Source organism: Lithobates pipiens, unplaced genomic scaffold (assembly GCF_037356315.1).
Source record: "Lithobates pipiens isolate NorthernLeopardFrog02 unplaced genomic scaffold, aLitPip1_a1.2 Scaffold_16, whole genome shotgun sequence".
NCBI classification, from domain to species: domain Eukaryota; kingdom Metazoa; phylum Chordata; class Amphibia; order Anura; family Ranidae; genus Lithobates; species Lithobates pipiens.
In genome coordinates, this window is record NW_027507748.1 from 133857773 (window position 1) to 133880651 (window position 22879).

General features: G+C 42.0%; 1 protein-coding gene across 9 annotated transcripts in view; it reads right to left on the bottom strand.

Moving 5' to 3' along the window:
* The window catches only part of RAP1GAP2 (RAP1 GTPase activating protein 2), a 1165364-nt gene that overhangs the window by 207146 nt on the left and 935339 nt on the right, over window positions 1-22879 (bottom strand). The gene's annotated exons all lie outside the window — the stretch shown is intronic.

Sequence of the window (22879 nt, forward strand, 5' to 3'; positions counted from 1 at the left end):
GCAGATGCAGAACATCTTGATTTTATAGCTCATGGGCTCATTTTAAAAGACGTGTCCTTCAAATCTGACAACAAATTGGCTTGATTCACAGAAAGCCAGATCTGCTAGGATCATGGTCTAGGTCAGGGATATGCAATTAGCGGACCTCCAGCTGTTGCAAAACTACAAGTCCCATCATGCCTCTGGGTGTCATGCTTGTGGTTGTCAGAGTCTTCCTATGCCTCATGAGACATGTAGTTCTGCAACAGCTGGAGGTCCGCTAATTGCATATCCCTGGTCTAGGTTCTCAAAATAACTAGTTCCCAGACTTACTAGCTCACTAGTAACTTAATTTTCAGGGAAGGGCTGACATAGACAGGTGTTAAATAAGGGCCAACACGGGACCCTATAGAAATAGAGCCGAACACATTAAGTGTATGTCTTATGCATATAGCTGTATTTGCTATTATTTGCCCATAATCATTTTACAGATTTTTTCAGTTGTTTACTGCATGTTATTCATTTAGCTGAGATAATCTAGTGTCAAATGGCCAACCAAGATGTATAACTTTACAGACTAGGGCCCAAACAATTGAGAACATATCAATACAACAACAGCAATAGTAACAAAGTCTACATTTTAAGAATGATGTTTTTTAGTTTAGTATTTTAGGTAAAACATAAGTGCAAAAACTTTAAAACACTCTAGTAGCCAGGGCCATCTTTAAGGGAGGGCAAAAAAGGCAGCTGCCCTTGGCCCTGTCATTGTTCTGGGGCCCAAAGCAGCTGCCTCATACCTGCCAACTATCCCAGTTTAAATTCCCTTGTCCCTTGAAGTTTTAGTCCTCCTGTTCTGTGTCCCAATATCTCAGTGTGAAGTGCTGGTACTAATGCTGCCCAGCTCTGCCCGATTGTTGTGTACAGATGACTCACCCACAGACCCCGTATTTACATGTAAATAACTGCCATTCATATGTAAATAGGGATGGCATTACTAAGCAAATAGCTGCGGCCGGCGGCATTGATATGTAAATAAAGTTGGCATTCATATGTAGAGAGCATGATCCCCTGCAGTGAGGATATGATGTGCTGTAACCTCTAGCAACCAATTAGTGAGCAGTATTACTGTACAGTAATCTCTAGCAACCAATTAACAAGCATAAATCATTTTCTGTAACCTCTAGCAACTAATCAGTGAGCCGTAATATGTGCTGCAACCTCTAGCAACCAGTTATTAAGCAGTAATGATATGTTGTAACCACTGGCAACCAATTGCAATTGCTACCTGATCTGATACTGATTTTAAGTCTAGCTGCTATGTATTGTATGTCTCAGAGCAGGTGGAGAGAGAAATTGCATGGGGGGGGGGCAAGAAACTGTTTTCCCAAGGTCCAATCAATATTAAAGACGGCCCTGCTAGTAGCGCTCCTCCACTTACATTCACATAACATAAAATCACCTGGGGATAACTTATGAGTAAATCAAGTCCATTAATCAAATAAGTGAAGTGTCTCTAGGCTTAGGCTCATGGGTGGTCCAATCAGTTTTTTAGGCAGACCAGATCGGACCAGCGATTGTTCTCTATGGAGCAGTGGATGTCAGTGGATATATGTCAACTGACACCCGCGGGCATCAAACCGATCCCATCTTCCAAAAACAGACTGATGGGGGATCCATTCCCCATCTGTCTGGTGGATCATATTGGATGACAGTCAGATAGAAAGTGAGAGGCAGTCCAATTCCATCCGATCGTCCCATAGAGAACGGTGGGATTGTGTTCTTTTATGTGACGGGAATGTTAGTGGAGGAGCACTACTAAAGTGTTTTAACGTTTCTGCACTCATGTTTTTATTTTGTTTGCTTTTATGATAGTAGCAGCCCACCTATGAAAAAGGGAGTGTTAATTCCAATCACTTCTCTCTTCATGTGCACTTAGTGCTGTGGTTCAAGTATTGGGTCAGTTTGTGTGTACCTTTATCTTAGGAGTGTTAGTATATTAAGGTGGTAGTAAATTGCCACAAAAATAACAAACAAATTGGGCCACCTGTAGGTTTAAGTCATAATATCCTAGTGTGCACCACATACTAGAACATTATGACAGACTTACCCGCTCACAGAGCTCTCCAGCCCAACACTGTCAAGGCTCCCGGTGCTTGCATCTCCACCCCGCCTTCCTTCTAGGTTCGCAGGCTCCGGCTGTTTGAATGGCTGGGGCCAAAATGACGTCACCCCCATGTATGCCTGCCGGAGACCCGGCCCCACACAGAGCTCTGAAGGTATGGCACGGGTATTCTATCCCCTCAGAGCGTCCGCATTGGTGACGTCACCAGTCGCATCTTGTATGAATAGCTCCTAAACAGTACAAGTTTAGGAGATATTCACAGTACCTACAGGTAAACCTTAATATAGGCTTAGCTGTAGGTCCAAGTTAAAAAGTGGACTTTACTACTGTAAGTTATATGACAGACGTAATGTTCAGATTACTAAAGGGTAGTGTGCTATACAAAAAAATCTGGATCCCGGCATCATATTAAGGGACCAGTAGTCATTGGTGCTTACAGACTGACACTTTCTTAAAAAAGACACTGTCACCTTGCCCATGCAGGGCAACGTGACAGTATTTATGCACAGGATCTCCCTTCCCCTCCGCCTCTGTTCTTTCACAGCTCTTTGCTTTGTTACAATCAGCGAGAAAACCCAGCACTTCCAAGAATGGGGGAATATGTGACCTGACTGCCTGTGACAGCACATGAGCCCTGAAGCCTAGACAAAAGCAATGTTACATAATTGAGGGAGTGACATCACCATTCTCCAAGATCTCCGACGTGTGGAGGACCAAAAAACTGCAAGGAAGTTCAGGTCAGGTGAGTATGATGGGGCCGGGGATGTCCTTTGCAGAGACACTTTGCATTGAATAGGCACGATTACAGTGTTGCTTTAAAGCAGCATTGAACTCAAAAGTAAACATTTATTATATTGCAGCTTACCAATTCTTAGATGTGATGGCTGCATTAGCTTCCTTTTTAAGGCTTTTTCTTCTATTTTCATCAGCTGATCAAGCCAGCAAGTCTATTTTTCAATAGTCCAAGTTCTCCAGCAGAATGTATCAGTGTACATGGACAGGACAAACCACTTAACACTGGCAGGGGTTACTAAAACTGATCAGCTTTTATTTATAAATGCAAAACCTTTATCCTAGGGCTGTTACTGATTAAAAATGTTGTGTTTGATTAATCGATTTTTTTTTAATCGACTAATTTCGATTAATTATAATGCACATACAGATCCAACTACTTTTAGCTGATCTCCTTGCATTGCAACTCTGTATTAGTCAGTGGTAAATATGGTATACACTATATACAATCACCCGACACTAATTAGTTTCCACAATCCATGACTTAACTTCACAGTTCACAGAAATACGTTTTAAATTCAAACTGTAGCACTGACATAAGTAATTTTTTTTCCCACAGTAGCGTGACAATCCCTTCACCTCCGGTCTAACTAATCACTCTCGCCTCATGACATGGACCTCTGTGCAAACAGGTGGTCATGCATGCGGGTATCAAAAGGGTTAACACTTAGATCTCAGCAAGGACGCCAGGTCACGGGTAGAAAGAAAAGATCTAAGTGCTCACCGCTTAAGTATAAGATTTAATTTTTGTGTTCAAACAAAACTACTCACATAAAGATGATAAAAACACAGCATGTAAAGCCGACAATCATGTTAGTTCCGTAGGGCAGCAGCGGGTGACATCATGCGTAGCTCCTCCCCCGTACTCGTTATGTTCAATCAGAACTTCGACGTCATCTGACTCCTCCCTCCTTCCCTTCGTTAGCAGACGGAGGCACTTGGGGAAGGGGGGAGGAGTCCGGTGACGTTGATGTCTGTGACGTCACTGGATCTCCGACAGAACTCCCTGAAAACCCGGAAGTCGGCGGAGAAGTGAGTACCGATCAAAAAAATTAACGATTAATCGAGGAATTAATCTTTAATTTCCACAGTCCTACTTTATCCCAAAATGGAAAACTACTGTTTGCTGTAACTGAATATGAAGTGTAAGCTGAAGTTTGACTTCAATTTGTTAGTGTAATAAAATCTGCTAATACAGATGCTGAGAATGCTGATGTGCCTCCTGTTCTCATTCCTCCAGAGTTGTTTCTCACTAATGCAGGTGAGAATCAGGTCATCAGGTGAAAACTGAGGGGAGAAAGCTATCAAAAAGAAAACTGATATAAAAACCATAAATAATGATTGATAAGCTGAAATATAATGCATTTTTGGTTTTGGGTCTAACCACTTGTCGATAAGCCGCCGTCGCCTATACAGTGGCAGGTTGGCATCTTCCCGCAAATCGCCGTAGGTGTACATTGTTTACTTCAATGAGCCATAGCAGGCAAGCGTGTGGCCACTGTAGGGGGAACCCATGCACGTGGCTGGCGGCCGCGAGGTCCTCCGGCCACCCATGATTGTAGGAACGAGAGCCAGAATGGGGATCTATCAATGTAAATAGATAGATCTCTGTTCTGACAGGGGAGTTAGAGACACATCTGCTGTTCCTAGTGTTACTGTTTAGGAACAGCGATCTGTCTCCTCCTCCAGTCAGCCCAGCCCCCATACAGTTAGAAACACTCCCAGGGAACACACTTAACCCCTTGATCGCCCCCTAGTATTAACCCTTTCCCTGCCAGTGACATTAATACAGTAATCAGTGGCTAGTTTTAGCTCTGATCGCTGTATAAATGTCAATGGTGCCAAAAAAGTGTCAAAAGTGTCCGATCTGCCCGCCGCAATGTCACAGTCCCACTAAAAATTGCAGATCATCACCATTACTAGTAAAAATAAAATAAATAATAAAAATGGCAAAAAAATCCACTATTTTATAGACACTATAACTTTTGCGCAAACCAATCAATATACACGTATTGCAATTTTTTTTTTTAACCAAAAATATGTAGAAGAATACATATTGGCCTAAACTGTTGAAGAAATTTTTTTTTTTTACATTTTTGGGGGGGGATATTTACTATAGCAAAAAGTAAAAGTAAAATTAGCGCCCTTTTTTGTTTATAGCGCACAAAATAAAAACTGCAGAGGTGATCAAATACCACCAAAAGAAAGCTCTATTTATGGGAAAAACAAAGGACATCAATTTTCTTTAGGTACAGCATCGCATGACCGTGCAATTGTCAGTTTAAGCGACACAGTGCAGGACCGCAAAAAATGGCCTGGTCGTTAAGGGGGAAAATCTTCCGGTCTGTACGTGGTTAAAGTGTTACTAAACCCAGGACCCTGCATTCACTATATCTGGGCTCCCACAGTACACAAAACATAGAAATGCAATCATTTTAGTAAATATAAACTGCTAAACACCTTTTCTCATCAGCAGTATATAGCAGTCTTGTGACTTCTATCAGTGCCTGGTTAAAGCAGGAGTTTTCATACTGCACTGGCTGTCCTATCAGGACGCAGGACCCCCTGATTGGCTCTGTGCTGATCACATGCACTCTCTCAAAAAAAAAAAAAACTCTCTAGCAATACACACCAAACTTATTATGTGCAGCCTGACTCCATTTACTTATGTCTTATTCGGAGATGTTTTGGAGACAATGCAAGAAGAGGAGGATTTGTGCATACAGGATCACACAGCCTTTTTACAAAATGCAGAGGATTAACCAGTTAGGTTCCACAGTGAGTATAACAAGCATGCTTTATTGCATATACAGACTGATTTTATTGCTGTGGGTTTAGTAACACTTTAATACTGCTTTAAGTGTGAAGCTGTGAATATTTGCAGTGGTTGCTCCCAGTGCCAGTTGAGGTATGCCAAGGAGCAGTACAGAAAACAGAATCAGGAGTACATTTAGTGTTAGGATAGATTTAGATGTGCGTCTAAATCTCCCTTGTCTCTGAAGTCTGATCCGCTTTCAGATTGTACTCCAGAGGTTACTTACAGGCAGTAAAGAAGTGATTCAGCACCTCCTCACCCCCTGTTTTAACTCCATTTTTGCTGACAATCGCACAGCAACCATGTGCATTGCACGTGATTGCAGGGCATTTGCGGTGCTTCCCCATTGACTTGCATGTGTACCGTTTGGTGGGCTTGCGTCCTGCTGCTGGCTACATGCATACATGCCTATTGCAGCTTAAGCAGGGGTGGTTGGCTGATGGCAGAAACATGGCTCTATTATGCTTTTTTTGTCACCCACCCCACAATAAGTCTAAATGAGGCCTTAGGGGTTACTTTAGAGCACATATGTCAAACACAAGGCCATGGACCGAATCTGGCCCTCCTGGCCTTGTTATGTGGCACTTGCGCCCAATTTTGCAGCTGGAATGTGGTGGAACTCCATTCTGCCATTTCTGGCTCTCATCCTCTGCTCCTGTTGTCACATGTAAACACAGGGTTGCACTTACACTCTGTACACAGGATCCTCTCCAAGTCATTAAGGTTTCGAAGCTGACATTTGGTAACTCAAACCTTCAGCTCCCTCTGCATATTTTCTATAGGATTAAGGTCTGGAGACTGGCTAGGCCATTCTAGGACCTTAATGTGCTTCTTCTTGAGCCACTCCTTTGTTTTCTTGGCCGTGTGTTTTAGGTCATTGTCATGCTGGAATACCCATCCATGTCCCATTTCAATGCCCTGGCTGTGGGAAGATTTGACGGTACACAGCCCCGTCCATTATCCCTTTGATGCAGTGAAGTTGTCCTGTCCCCTTAGCAGAACCCCCCCCCCCCCCCCCCCCCAAAGCATAATCTTTCCACCTCCATTGTTGATGGTGGGGATGGTGTTCTTGAGGTCATAGGTAGCATTCCCCCTCCTCCAAAGATGAGGAATTGAGTTGATGTCAAAGAGCTTCAATTTGGTCTCATTTGACCACAACACTTTCATCCAGTTACCTTCTGAATCATTCAGATATGCATTAGCAAACTTCAAATAGACCTGTACATGTGCTTTTTTGAGCAGGTGGACCTTGTGGGTGCTGCAGGATTTCAGTCCTTCAAGGCATAGTGTGTTACCAATTGTTTTATTGGTCACTATGGTCCCAGCTGCCTTGAGATCGTTGATAAGATTCTCCCCTGTAGTTCTGGGCTGATTCCTCACTGTTCTCATGATCATTGAAACTCTACGACAGTGATTCTCAATCAAGGTTACATGGAACCCTAGGGTTCCTCCACAGGTTGCTAGGGGTTCCTTCAGCATTGGGCAATTTCTGCATCTCTGATAGTTCCTACTTACACCATTGATCTTTTTAGCTAGCTGTAAGGAGGTAAGTCTTCCCAATGACCACAAGTGTAAGGACCATTCCTCTCCCTGATCATCACACTAATGCATCATGAGTTGTAAATTTCAAATTTTTAGCAGGGGTTCCTTGAGACCGGAGAACTATTTCAAGGGTTCCTCTGTGTTGCAAAGGTTGAGAAAAGCTGCTCTACGAGATCTTGCATGGAGCTCAAGACTGAGGGAGATTGACCTTTATTTTGCGTTTCTTCCATTTGGAAATAATCGCACCAACTGTTGTCACCCTCTCAGCAAGCTGCTTGGCGATGGTCTTGTAGCCCATTCCAGCCTTGTGTAGGTCTACAATCTTGTCCCTGGCATCCTTGGAGAGCTCTTTGGTCTTGGCCATGGTGGAGAGATTGGAATCTGATTGATTGATTGGTTCTGTGGAGAGGTGTCTTTTATACAGGTAACAAGCTGAGATTAGGAGCACACCCTTTAAGAGACTGCTCCAAATCTCAGCTCGGTACCTGTATAGAAGACATCTGGGAGCCAGAAATCTTGCTGATTAATAGGGGATCAAATAATTATTTCACGCATTAAAATGCAAATCATCTTATAACTTTTTTTAAATGTGTTTTTCTGGATTTGTGTTGTTATTCTGTCTCTCGCTGTTAAAATAAACCTACCATTAAAGCTATAGATTGATTATTTCTTTGCCAGTGGGCAAACATACAAAATCAGCAGGGGATCAAATAATTTTTTTCCCTCACTGTATATCTACATTTAAGCTCAATGTGGGTGTAATGTGTCAGAGGTGCATAACTGATGTGCTGGGATCTGAGCTGAAGCCAGCCTTTCATTCACCATGCATTGAAACTCTACACAGTGTGTAGGTATCTGTGTACAATATTCAAATTCGATTAAATTTATACAACAAATAAGTCACATCAAATAGCTTAAAATCGTGTTTAAGGAAATATACTCATCAATCTTTTAGAAGAAGTGTTAGGTTGGATATTTATTTCTTGAAAGGCCAATCCTATGTCCTCAAGTTACTGAAAATTCTTCTTTGCAAACTATAACCCACCCTCCTAACCCGATTCTAATGCAGTTTGTCTCTGCAAATCCTTACTCTGGTTACATTAAGCCTCAGGATTAATTGTAAATGTCTAGTCTTTAAAGAGAAATCCCCAATTGATGTTGTTGGCTCCTATGTTTCACCCTTTCCCTTTAAGTCTCTCACTGGTTAGCTGTCATTTTCTGCTTCTCCTGACCACTGAGCCATATCCATGGTAATATTACAAGTCAACATCACAGTATAACAGTAAGGCCGCGTACACACGGGTCTGACGGACTTGGTCCGCTGAAACGTGTTTCAGCGGACAATCCGCTCGTGTGTGGGCTTCAGCGGACTTTTTCAGCGGACAGTCTGGCGGACTAAGTCTTTCGGAATTTCCGTAATATTGTCCGTCCAAACTTGGTTTCAGCGGACAGTCCGCTCGTGAGTAGGCTAGTTCGACTGACTAAGTATGGCGCATGCTCAGAAAGGATTTACACGGCCGAAGGTTGCATTGCAGTGTATTGGACGTCGAATTTCTAGTCCCGTCGTACGTGCCGTACACGTCATCGCGCAAGCTTTCAGCGGACTGTCTGTTCGTCGTGTGTGGTCAAGTCCGTTCATTCAAAAGTAGGACGGACTGTCTGTCGGATTGTCTGACAGACTTATTTGGACGGATAGTCCGCCCGTGTGTACGCGGCCTAACAGTATAACCTAATGCTACATGTTTAGGATAACCTAGAGACAACATGCAACCCTTAGTATAACAGTCGTTCATAGTGAAGTATCAAATACTGAAGTAGAGATGAAAATAAAAGTGTAATGTTGGACAAAAAAGACAAAACAAGTGGGACTTTATATGAGGCATGCACCCAGGAGATAAGATTTGTTTTGTCTTTTTTGTCTAAATTATTGGGGATGGTCACGCTTAGCTCTACACACCTCGCACCTCATGCAAAGTCCCACCTAGCTCCTTGGTTTTTCCAAAAGTGTAATGTTTGATTTAGGCCAATACTGACAATCTAGCAAGCTCGGCATCTGCCGAAAAGGTTGGTGTGTCAGAAATCATGTGATGTGTAGTAACAATAATCATAACTGTAAGAGGCCCCAGGTCAAACGAATTGATAACAGTCAAAGAACATGAGGTATATCCTAACAACCTACTGCACATAATTTATTAAGCAGGTAAGGTTTCCTTACAAAACTTTAAAAACCTTGCAGACTGTGATGACGTAAAGGACTGAAACTGACAGCCATAGATTATGTCACACAGACAGACAGGCAATTCTTTGGTAAAATTAAACTCTTTCTTGGATCCATAAGCCATGTTCAACCAAAGGTCCTACAAGATTTTCACTGAAGTTTACAATGCTTGCTGTTTTTCGATGATCAAGGATTAATGTATATAACAATAAGTTAACTAGGAAGATGACCTTACAGAAAACCATATTTATTTCAGTCTCTTTGGATGTGAGTGTAACTATTATTTATTTTTTATTTTTTATAAATGGCTGTTCAAATAGCACAAACATGCAAATATATAATGATTCAGTTGAACACTAGTAAGGATTTTCTGAGTCATCCAATTGTAAATTGGATTCTTCCAATTGTAAGTAAGTCTAGCTAACAGCATAAGCAATCTGGATATGCAGCATATTCATTTGCTACATCATATTAGAATACATTAGCACTTAATATCCAAGCGATATGAACATTATAATATATAGTATACAAAGAGAATGAGATTGAATAGAGTTGCATTAATAATAAACACAGCCCAGGATGTTTAAATGTTAATGCCCCATTACACTGCCAAGCATTACCAATAGATTTCCATAAAATGCATTCTTCAGCTAATGATAAGCAGTAGTAAAACGTTCAAACAGCTGACTTCATTATCAATAAATAGTAAAAATATGTAAATATCACTTTGTCTCAAAACATTAGAAATTCATCTTAGTCAGGGCTCCAGTTGTTTCTTTATAATGACATTATTGGACTATGAAAAAATGGGGTCAAAGAAATGAATGTAATAAATCAGTTTCTAATCAAGACTGTATTATAGCAAACAGTTAAATAATGTAATTGCTAATGAGCAGATTTACAACTCAGCATGAAACTGTGTCATTTTTTTAGGAATCCCAGATGGTACAATTTAGTCCATCCATTCGGAACAATGGGACATGCCGTAGTCTTTGATGGGGAAATCACAGGCGCCTCTTCTAGAAAAGCACAAGCAACTTTCAGCAGTCCTTTATTGGTGAACAGAACTGTTTCTTAGGTTAGGTTCATACTTTTTTAAAATTCATGTTTTTATTTTGTTTTTGGATTGCTTTGCCATTGGTAACTTCAAAGTGGAACTTTCAGCAATAGAAAAATTCCGTCCCATCTCCTCCTCTTGTAAAACACTCACAGTTTTTTGGATTTATTTTATCAATTACAATTAACTTTTTGATTTTTGCAGAGCCCCCTTCTACTTTTTCATTCCTTAACTAGGCAAGTGTGACATGTAGTTTGTCCTCTGCCATCTCCTGGGATACCTACATAGCATATCCCAGAAGGCTGTAGGTTCTGTCCCTGTGAAATATCATCATATCTCCCTCTAACACTGTGGCAACATGTAAACAGAATGACATGGCGTTGGATCTTCTATATCTTCTGCTGCAGGTGTATCGGATCTGCAGGTGAACGGGATCTGCAGGTGAACGGGATCCGCAGCAGAAGAGGCGTTGATGAGAAGAGGACAACGCGGGATGCAATTAGCGTGTAGGTATGTTTATCCAGCATAACACTGCACTCAAGGTAACTGACATAATGGGAATAATTTTCCTGGGAGAGATTTAGGTCCACTTTAAAGTGGTTTTGTACAGAAAATTGCAAGTTCATCTTATTCAAATGGCTTTGGAACATAGTAGCAGTTATGACCATTGAAATAAAATAATATGCAGTATTTACCTTTTTATTTTTAATGTTTATGCCGACTTCCGGGCTCTCCTCCCGTGGGAGTAGGCGTATTTATCGGCTTCGCAATGGTCCCTGGGAACTTTTTTAGCTATTTCCCAGGAATCCGTGGGGGACACAGTCAAGCCGAAATTGCCTTTTTGAAAGTGGGCAGGCAGCTCTATCAGCCATTACCACTATAGCACACGAGACAAAAGAAAGGAAAACAAAGAGGACACTCAATGAGCATGTGCGAGATGGAGCAGTGGATTCTGGGAGCTCAGTGTCATCGCATCCAGGAAGTAAATGCCTGTGGGCTTCAAACGCCCACAGTGAAAATGGAAACCGCCGGACTGCTTTTTTAAAAGTTTTCCTTAGCAATGAAATCGTCACGCCGGGGGTTAAAAAGACACCGATCGTGGCTGCAAAGACACCGTAGGAATCGCCCACCAGTGACACAGGTAAAAAAAAAAAAAACGGCAGTGGAATCCCGCTTTAAATTACAATTCAGCTACACATATCTATTTTTTCACTTGGACAGAGGTGGGGTTAGGACATTTGCCACCAGTTGTATGTAAAGCCCAAACTTTTTTTTTTTGTTTTAGGTGAGGGTGAGAGTTAAAACCCCTGTCAGGTTTTTTTTTTGCTCCAGAACAACATACTCAAAGAGGTGCTGGGAACTTTTAGACTTGCAGGTGCAGACAGATGAAGGGAAACTTCAAACAAGCTCAGTAGCTCTTCTTGAGGCAGCTCGCACTCAGCAAAACTTCCCTAGATGGGTACCCAACAGTAACTCATAACCGTAAAAAAAGAAAGGAGTCCCAAACCAAAATTGGATAAAGGAGTCCAAGAAAAGTTTATTCTTTGTCAGCAATGTCATAGAAACAGCCAATGTGTTCCTAGGGCAACACCTCTCTCACTTCATCAGGCATCAACACCTGAAAAACATAGGTGGAATCAGAAAAAACTGTGACTTCAGAGGTCTATATTAGAACAAGTATTGGACTATCCTCATGGATGAACAACCTGACAGCAGTTGCTGCACAGCAATGGAGCCTTATTTTTTAGTTCTCCTCCAATCACTGAATCTGCACAAAGAGAACTCCATGGGACACCACTGGCTCCACACTGTGGCCTGCATTTTATGAACAGGAAAAGCGGAATATGTTGTGGAATAAGCCATATCCTCTTTCTGTTTTAAACTGGCTCCATGAAAACCTAAAGATCCCACTTTAAAGCAATTTGAGTTAAAGAGCCATAAATAGCCACTTCCCAAAAACAATACAACAATTCAATTTCAGTTTTAATTGGTTATAATTATAATCTGTATCCAACTCAATAGTTGTGGACAGGATACAGTTAAAAACCCTAATACCTTTATTGGAAATAATCTGGCAGTATATCTAAGCCCTTTGCTGTAATTGGCTAAGCAATTTGCAGCCTTGGCGCACATCAACTTTTCAGGACAGACCTTCATCACTATAATCTGTCTCTTGATTCTGCAATAATGAAACAGCCCCTTGCTCTTAGCAGGATGGACTGCAGTTGCAATAATAATCCCTTTGCAAACAGCTGTTTAAATTCAGCTCCTGCAAAACTCATGCTGCTATCAATATAGCACATTTATCAACTTTATTGTTTACTGGGGATGTTAACTACTTTGCTGATTGAAAAGCAAGCCGCACTGTGCCATGATATTTAGATATTCTACCAGTGCAGAATAGTTTATACTGCATCAGTAGCACATCCATCAGACAGAATTTTATTGGTCCATTGGTTGGCACAGAGATTGCATAGCAATTATTCTCAAACTTTGCTTTATGCTGTTGTTGTTTTTTAGTGACCTTGTTATATTAGAAATGCAGAAATTACCATCGTAGATTTTTTTTTGGTTTGTTTTAAAAGCTCCTGAGACAAGCATACAGGTTTAGAGTTCAATCTTCACCGGCCGAATATTTTTTTTCGAAATAGTAACTGAAGAATGTAGATAAGACCCTGGTAGCTTGTAGTGAATAGGGTGAAGCAACTTCAACACCTACAACTAGGGATGAGCTTCGAGTTCGAGTCGAACTCATGTTCTACTCGAACATTGCCTGTTCGCCTGTTCAGCGAACAGTGAACAATTTGGGCTGTTCGCAGCAAATTCGAAAAGCCGGAACACCCTATACAAGTCTATGGGAGAAATCTAAAGTGCTAATTTTAAAGGGTAATATGCAGGTTACTGTCCTAAAAAGTGTTTGGGGACCTGGGTCCTGCCCCAGGGGACATGGATCAATGCAAAAAAAAAAGTTTTAAAAACGGACGTTTTTTCAGGAGCAGTGATTTTAATAATGATTAAAGTGAAACAATAAAAGTGTAATATTCCTTTAAATTTCGTAGCTGGGGGGTATCTATAGTATGCCTGTGAAGGGGCGCATGTTTCTGGTGCTTAGAACTGTCCCTGCACAAAGTGTCATTTGTGCAGGAAAAAAAGTCTTTTAAAATCCCTTGCGGCTAAATTGTCGGGTCTCCGTAATAGAGAGAACACTCGATGAGTGTTCTCTGTATTAGCCGACAATTCATTCATTCATTGATTAAAAAAAAAAAAAAAAAGCGTGGGGGTTCCCCTAAATTCAATTACCAGGCCCTTCAGGTCTGACATGGATATTAAGGGGAACCCCGTGTCAAATTAAAAAAAAAATTCACGTGGGGGTCCCCCCAAATATCCATATCAGACCCTTTATCCGAGCACGCAACCTGGCAGGCCGCAGGAAAAGAGGGGGGGACGAGAGAGCGCCCCCCCCCTCCCTCCTGAACCGTACCAGGCCACATACCCTCAACATTGGGAGGATGCTTTGGGGGTCTGTGACCCCTCAAAGCACCTTGTCCCCATGTTGATAAGGACAAGGGCCTCATCCTCACAACCCTGGCCGTTGGTTGTGAAGGTCTGCGGGCGGGGGGCTTATCAGAATCTGGAAGCCCCCTTTAACAAGGGGACCCCCAGATCCCGGCCCCCCCTGTTTGAAATGGTAAGGGGGTACAAAAGTACCCCTACCATTTCACAAAGAAAGTGTCAAAATGGTTAAATAAGACAAACACACTTTTGAAAAATTCCTTTATTAAAAATGAAAAAAAAAAAAAAAGATTCCAGCGGTGCTAATCCACTCTTGCTATCCAGCGACGGATCTCCGGGGTCCAGCGATGGATGATCATATCCAGCGACGGGGGATCTCTCAGTCCAGCGCTGTCCATACATCCTTCTTCTGTCTCCACTCCGGAGACACTGCAGAGATCCCAGCGCTGACGTTTCTTATATTAGGAGGGCGGGGCCACCCGTCACCTGACCCCGCCCCTCTGACGCTGGAGAGGGAAGCCAGGGGTTCCCCAGTGACATGTGGGTGACCCTGCCCCCTCTGATGTAACGGAAACCTGCGTTAGTTGATAAGGGAGTCCTTATCAACATGGGGACAAGGTGCTTTGAGGGGTCACAGACCCCCAAAGCATCCTCCCAATGTTGAGGGTATGTGGCCTGGTACGGTTCAGGAGGGAGGGGGGGCGCTCTCTCGTCCCCCCCTCTTTTCCTGCGGCCTGCCAGGTTGCGTGCTCGGATAAAGGGTCTGATATGGATTTTTAGGGGGACCCCCACGTAAAAAAAATTTTTAAATTTGATGCGGGGTTCCCCTTAACATTCATATCAGACCTGAAGGGTCTGGTATGGATATTTGGGGGGACCCCACGTCAATTTTTTTTTTTATTTGACACGGGGTTCCCCTTAATATCCATGTCAGACCTGAAGGGCCTGGTAATTGAATTTAGGGGAACCCCCACGCTTTTTTTTTTTTTTTTTTTAATCAATGAATGAATGAATTGTCGGCTAATACAGAGAACACTCATTGAGTGTTCTCTGTATTACGGAGACCCGACAATTTAGCCGCAAGTGATTTTAAAAGACTTTTTTTCCTGCACAAATGACACTTTGTGCAGGGACAGTTCTAAGCACCAGAAACATGCGCCCCTTCACAGGCATACTATAGATACCCCCCAGCTATGAAATTTAAAGGAATATTACACTTTTATTGTTTCACTTTAATCATTATTAAAATCACTGTTCCTGAAAAAACGGCCGTTTTTAAAACTTTTTTTTGCATTGATCCATGTCCCCTGGGGCAGGACCCAGGTCCCCAAACACTTTTTAGGACAGTAACCTGCATATTACCCTTTAAAATGAGCACTTTAGATTGTGAACGTTTGAGTCCCATAGACTTTAATAGGGTTCTAAAGTTCACACGAAGTTTAGGTCTGTTCGCAGGTTCTGGTGCGAACCGAACAGGGGGGTGTTCGGCTCATCCCTACCTACAACTACAAAACACATAATACGAAAAGTACTTAATAAAAAAATAAAAAACCAAAAGGAGTCTTTGCAGATATAAGAAATTAAACTTCTTTAGCAGGAACCTATTATAAGGGAGATATCTCTGCTGCCACTGATTACCACTATAGTTGCCTGGCTGTCTTACTGATCCTCTGGCTTTCCTACTAAGCAATAGTAGCATTTTCACATAAGAGTCAGAATACTAGCACTTCTCTCATGGCGAACTTTGTTTAAAGCAGACATTCACCTAAAAGTACCGCTCATCCCTCTTCCTTCTCTACCCCCAACATATTTAGTTTTTTTTCTTGGAGAAGGTACAGTATATTTTCTGACAGGTGCCTGCTCCCACCCCTGCGATGTTTGCCTAGGCGAGAATTACGTAAGCTTGGCCCGCTCCCCACCCACCCAAAACTTATTGGGACAGCACGTTCTCCCATGCACGTGCAGTAGGGAGTCGGCTGTGAAAGGTAGTCACAGCCAATTTCTACATCCAAGATGTCAGTACCAGGGATCCAAAGATTGGCAAAGAACTTCAAAGAACGTACCTTTTTGAAAACAATGCTCCTGGGCGGGTGAATGTCTGTTTCCTAAAATTCAGCAGCTACAGTATTTGTATGTTTGTAATTTTTTTTAAATACTTTGACAACTATAATGCTAAATGTTCCCTGTTATTAGAGAGAAATTCAGGGTTGCTCTTTCTAACCTTGTAAAATTGCTAATTGCCTGGTTGTAATGCTGATCCTTTATCTTCTGTCCACTCACGTTTTGGGGAGACTAACTATTTGTACTTTCAGTAAGTGTTCATTGGGAAAAAAAATGCAAAATAACTGATCTCAGAACTGTTCTAGTGATCAAACTTATTAAACAGACCCCAACCAAGAACAAAACAAGGGGGCAAGGTGCCATCAAAGCAAATTTTGTTTTTTTCTATAATGGAAAGTGAATATAGAACTTGTATGCTGTGGAAAGTATTATTATGATTCACACTTTCGCATGATGTGTTCTGTAAATCCAGTCATTTTTGGGAAGCCTTGCAAATATAATTAGTCTTTATATTTGGCGATGACAGTAATTAGCACAATACTAAATGCATGTCAGTTCTAAAAGACATCTATAGTACAGAGCTTTCACAATAAATTATATCCCCCATTACAAATCCATTTTAATTGACACATTGCAATTAATATTCTACAGGCTGAAATCTAGGATTTTTGTTTGTACCTGGAAAGGAAATTATATGTGGTTTATCTCAGGATATAATGAATACGTATTACATGGGTCTCATACTTCAAAGACAGGTGAGATCATTTACCCTTTGGCACATGTGACCTTTAGCTATAACCTTTGTATCCTACATGTTGTCTAATAGTTTACAAACTTGAAAAAGTCTCCCCAAGGGAACTTCTTTATGAAGAACTGGTGTTATTTTTTTTTTTCCTGTGCTGCTACTCAAATTGGTGCAACTCATCAATTGATATATGCACTGATTAATAAATGTACTTGTTGGTGTATAAGATACGGCTAAAAGTATAGGGATAGTCCTCCAAACAGTGAATGGTACAGTTAATGAAATTGCATTCAGTACACATATTACAAACACATTTTGGACATGTGTGCACTTCTAACCTTGTGGGAATTTGTTTAAGTCCTTGTACACACGGTCAGAGATTCCGACGGAATGTGTCCGATCGGACCGTTTTGTCGGATATTCCGACTGTGTGTGGTCTCTCCGACGGACCAAGTTTTCCAACTTGCCCGTAAAATTTTCCAACAAAATGCTCTGATCGGACATACTCCGATCATGTGTAGAGAATTCCGATCGGACAAAGTGCCACGCATGCTCAGATCAAATTCCTACATCAAAGCTATTGGCTACTAGCGTGAACGTAGTCCCGTCGTAACGAAATAACATCATCACGTTCTGAATGATTGGATTTTTCGACAACTTTGTCTGACCGTGTGTATGCAACAGTTTCGGACAAAATCCGTCGGACAAAATCCGACGGATTTGGTTGTCGGAATGTCCGACCGTGTGTACAAGGGCTTAGAATAGCTCTTTTGTGTTACAGCATTACTGTGCCCCTGTGCACTTAGCTAAGTCCATATAGACATGGTTTGAAAAGTTTACTGTGGAGGAACTTGAACAACCTGCACAGAGTCTCAACCACTACCCTAATGAATATCTTTGGGATTAGCTGAAACACCAATTGCGAACCAGTTCTCCTCGTTCAACATGAGCAGAAGACCGAAATTTAGTTTTTTGGCTGAATATGGAGTTACTGCCACATATATACTCCAAAACTTGTGGAAAAACTCAGCAGAAGAGTGGAGGCTGCTATGGCTACAAATGTACCTGGCTTTAAAATGTTATTTCCACCAAGCCCATAGCTCATTTGCAATCCAGGGAATGAATTAAGTTTCCTGCACCATTATAATAGCGCATGAAGCTAGCACAACTGGAATGCTCCACACTAACAAACAGACCTGTTTCAGGATTATCTGCTCTACTCACGCTAGTTTCTATTGCAAAGTGGAACACAGACTGGTACAGATTCTGCACCTAATTAGGAAAGGGATCGCAACATCTTTTATTATAGAAAACTGCCGCAGATCCTGGCCAAGGAATGAGAGTTATCAGCAGACAGTTCACATTCCAATCAGGAAGTAGGTCCTGAGACTCGATTGGCTGAGAGGAGAAGCGCTCATATTGGAGAAGAAGAGGTAGAGGAGGAGGATGCGCAGGGGAAGCCGCCATGAAGCAGAGGAGGAAACACCAGGTGAAGTCGACGCCCGAAGGAAGCACTGCCTGCAGCGGCCTAGATGGGGTAAGTGCGGAGCTGGTGACTGACCGCCTCCCCCCCCCCCAAAAAAAAAAAAAATATAGCATCACTGTATAGAATAGTGAGCAAATTGCTTCTAATAAACAAAGGTGCTCATGCCCCATTTGTTAATTAGCTGATTTGTCTTTTCCTTACCTATACCAAAATCAGCACTCTGCAGGATCTGCTGTGTTAAAGGTATAATCTTCTTATACAGCTTAGGGGAATGGTAGTGAGCAGAATCACTTGCTGGATTTCTATTTCCTGGGGACTATGATAAGAACACATGAGATCACAGATCTACTAATCTAAAGCAGCCATTATAAGGGTGTATTATTCTCTCCAATCAATGGTTTCATTTATTGAATATTAAGCATTATGCAACAGGAGGCAAAACATCAGCTCACTGATGTCCACTCAAGTAAAGAATAAACTCTGTAAGCATTATGCAATAGGAGGAGTTTGATTATCTTTAATATTCAGCTCACTGTTGTCCACTCAAGGAAAAATTAGAAAAACTCTGTAAGCATTATGCAACAGGAGGAGAAACTTAAATCCATGGAGAGGCATTGGAAAAACCAAGGCCTTTAAAAGAAAAGTGTGCCAATTTATTTCTCATAAATATTCAGCTCACTGGTGTCCACTTAAGGAAAAAGAAAAAACTCAGTTCGCAAATGAAATATTACAATGCCAACCACCAAGATCCACCATGTATCATGTTTTCATCAAGTCAAAAGATGGTAATACTGCACACATGAATTCATGCAGAACAGGGTAGGATTTAGGGCTAATATTGTCTAAAGTGCTACTAAAGTCAGCTTAACCACACAGCAGCCCTGATCCTCCTCTTCTTGAGTCCCCTGCTAGCGCTCTTTGCTCCTCCCCTCTGCTAAGTGCCCCCACAGCAAGATGCTTGCTATGGGAGCACTTGAGAGCGCTCATTCCTGACGCCTGCTGTATGTGTCCATAAAATACCTAGAGCTGGGCTAGAACCGCCCCCACTCCTTTTACTCCTGGCTGTGATTGCTGTCTCTGAACCAATGAGGAGGCAGGGAATCGTGATAGCTGCTCTCATGCACATCGCTGGATCAGGATCAGGCTCAGGTGAGCATTAGAATGGGCTGAGGAGGGAGCTGCGTGCTAAAGTTTTTTACCTTCATGCAAAGAATGCATGAAGGTGAAACAACTTCAGGCTTTACAACCACTTTATTGTGTGAACCATGTGAGTTATTCCCTCCATGAGGGAAAATTCAAATTTGAATGAAAAGATGGTGTCCACTTGGGATGACATGAGACATGTTCTATACCTTGCCTTGTGTTTCTTCTCTTATCTCTTAATTCAGTAGACTGTAGTCATATAGTAGGATCTATATCACTACAACTGTGTATAGAGGTGCCACTAATCAGTAAGTAGGAGTGTAGGGTTTTTCATAGTGTAGGGCTCATCGAGGTGGGCAGGCATTCCAAAACTGTACTACATATTTAGCAATTCTAAGGAGAGTTGGTAAAACTATAGTATGTATAGATCCTCTTAAAACTGAATAAACCTTAAAGTGGTTGTAAACCCTATTTTTAAAGTTTATGCTACAAGTAAGCCTATATTAAGGCTTACCTGTAGCTAACCAGGATATCTCCTAAACCTGCACGGTATAGGAGATATCCCCTGTCCCCTGCATGTGGCGATGGCGTCGGCACATGTGCACTAGAGCTAACTGATGCAATGGCACCTATGTGCCGCTGCATTAGTCTGCATGCCATTACTGGCGTGTTCCGCGCGCATGTGCGGGAGTGACGTCATTGCGGCTCCGGCCAATCACAGAGCAGGAGCCGCGATACTCGGAAGTAGCTCTGGGACAAAATGCCGGCAGCCAGAGGGGGAGACGAGGACAGCTTCAGGGGCTTCAATCTGCGGTAAGTAATACACAATGAGCTAGTATGCCAAGCATACTAGCTCATTATGCTTTTGTCTCGCTTGTTGTCTTGAGTTTACTTCCTCATTAAGTATCAATATCTTACAATGAACACACCATCCACTCCAAAACTAAAAATGCTACCAAAGAGTAACCAACACAAAGGTGTTGATTTACTAAAACTGGAGAGTGCAAAATCTGGTGCAGCTGTGAATGGTAGCCAATCAGCTTCTAACTTCAGCTTTTTCAATTAAGCTTTGACAAAAAAAAAATTGGAAGTTGATTGGTTTCTTTGCAGAGCTGAACCAGATTTTTTTTAGTAAATCAACCTCCATACCATTTGATATCACCTCTCTCTTTCAGTAAAACTTCCTTTATAGCTCCTGCCTGGGTCATATTTACAGTGTTAGGCCCCACCCATCTACTAACACCACGTCTAATGAATTAAGCCTTCCAAAGCAAAGTAGGGCAATCTGGGAACGACCTACCTAATCCATATAATCAGTTTGTATCCAGTCAGTATATAGTTTTTGGTAGTTCTAAAGGAGATTGTCTAGTCAGATAGTATTATTTGATGGGAGCCTAAGGTAGTACCTTTTAGAGCAGAGGACAAGTTCACTTTAAAATGAAACTCCATCAAAAACATAGGTTGGACTTAATGGGCTTGTGTCTTTTTTCGACCTCGTCTACTATGTAAAATATTTTTTTTAGTTTTGGATAGCTTACACAAGAGTTAGAAATGTTTTTTTACTGTTCATATTCCTATCAAAGTCATCTCCCTTTGCATATTGCAGTCAATTTATTAAAGGATTACCTTGTATGACATGTGAAAGTAAATAAATACTAATCTTTGTAAAGTACATGGTATTCCTTCTACATACTGTACCTAACATATCAAATTTAAAATCTATAGCATTTTAAAAGATAATTCAGTTTGTCATGGGAACATTTACAGCCTGGTATTGTTGGCCTCCTTCTGAAAATTCTAGCTGCCTGGCTGCCATGTTGGCATCTTTAATGCTTCTTGTGTCACACTCCTACAAAAAGTATAACAGTAAACAAATCTGACTTTCATTTGCTGCATGCTTGCTTTGAGTATGGAATGCAATAGGCCAGAATTACTGCTCCAATATTTATTTCCTTACAGATGTACCCTTAACCTCCTGGCAAAAAGCTATATATGCAGATAAAATACATATATAGGAGTTGCCTTACCTTCCAAAGATGTGTATGTCTGCATATTTTAATCCTGACATTTAAAGGGTGAACCAACACCACAGACACCCTCCTCCCTGTACATGCTGTACTTACCTCCATAGGTGATGATCTGTCAGTGCTCCCACATCCAGTGGTTTCAGATTTTTTTGAAAAGGTGAACTAAATCTATAAATCAAATCAATGTCAGTTATTTACGCTAGTTGATTTGAAAAATAATTGTATTGTAACTGTACTGTCCTACTCCATTTAGTAAGGTGCTGCACAATATTTTGGTTCTATATAAAGCCTGTAAATAATAATAATAACAAATTGGAGTTTGGCTTTTTGTTCCATCCTGAAAGACTCTGGTTTCCATTTGTAGCACCCTGTTTAGGCAGGGTTGCTAGTAAATTTACCTGCCAGGTATAGTTTCCTTTACCAATTGATAGGAGATCAATTGATTCCACCCTAACTGCTGCACTTCTCTCTTCTGTTGCTAGATGGCCGGGTGTCTGGTGGCATTAGATAAGACAAGAGCATTGCAGGGACAGATTAGGAACCGATGGGCATCTCAGCCAATGGGCAGGGATCTTCTTGGGTCCCTTGGCCTGCTGGGAGAGCCTATTTATTTGGGTGAGGTCAGGTGATCAGGGTTCTGTGCCACCTGGATGGCTGTCTGGGTGGACATGTGTTGTATTGCCCCGGGCTGCTAGGCCAGAGCCTGAGGCCTATCCCAGGGACATCTGACTGCTAGGCTGTCTGAGGGCCTATCCAGATGCAAGAGAACAGTGTAGGGTTGGGACTGTGGCTTGCAGTGCAACCAGAAGTGCCAGCCAGATAACCCGTCGTGGTCGGAGGTATAGGGGAAGCTGTCTCCACTTAGGGACCATCCACCTTGTTACCAGGGACCACAGTGAGTAGCTGAAGCAAGTACCAGAGAAGTATTCTCACCAACTGGAGATGGTGAAGAATTGGGAAACTTCAGCAGGTGTCAAGCCAGGGACCCAGCCAGTGGAGGTGACGTTTGCAGAGCAGCCTTGTGTGTCAAGCCAGGGACCGAGCAGGCCAGTGGGGTGAAGCTAGAGGAGTATCTTGAATGCCAAGCTAGGCACCCAGTAAGAACGCAGGGGTGAAGCTTGAGGACGATACCGTGAGAGAAGGTTGGAAGAGCTTGGGAGAGACAGTGGTAGTGGATCAGCAAGGCTAGTGAGAGACTGGGAGCTCAGTTGAGTGAAGATCTACAAGAGCAGACTGTAGAGGACGTGGAAGAGTTCATTGTAACCTTTGTGAGGAACTGTTCAAGACTGTTGCCATAGGAGACAGCGTGTCTACACATGTAGATGTGGTGTCCGGCTGGGTGCCTTTCCCTGCATGGCTGTCTACCTATAGAAGTCTCA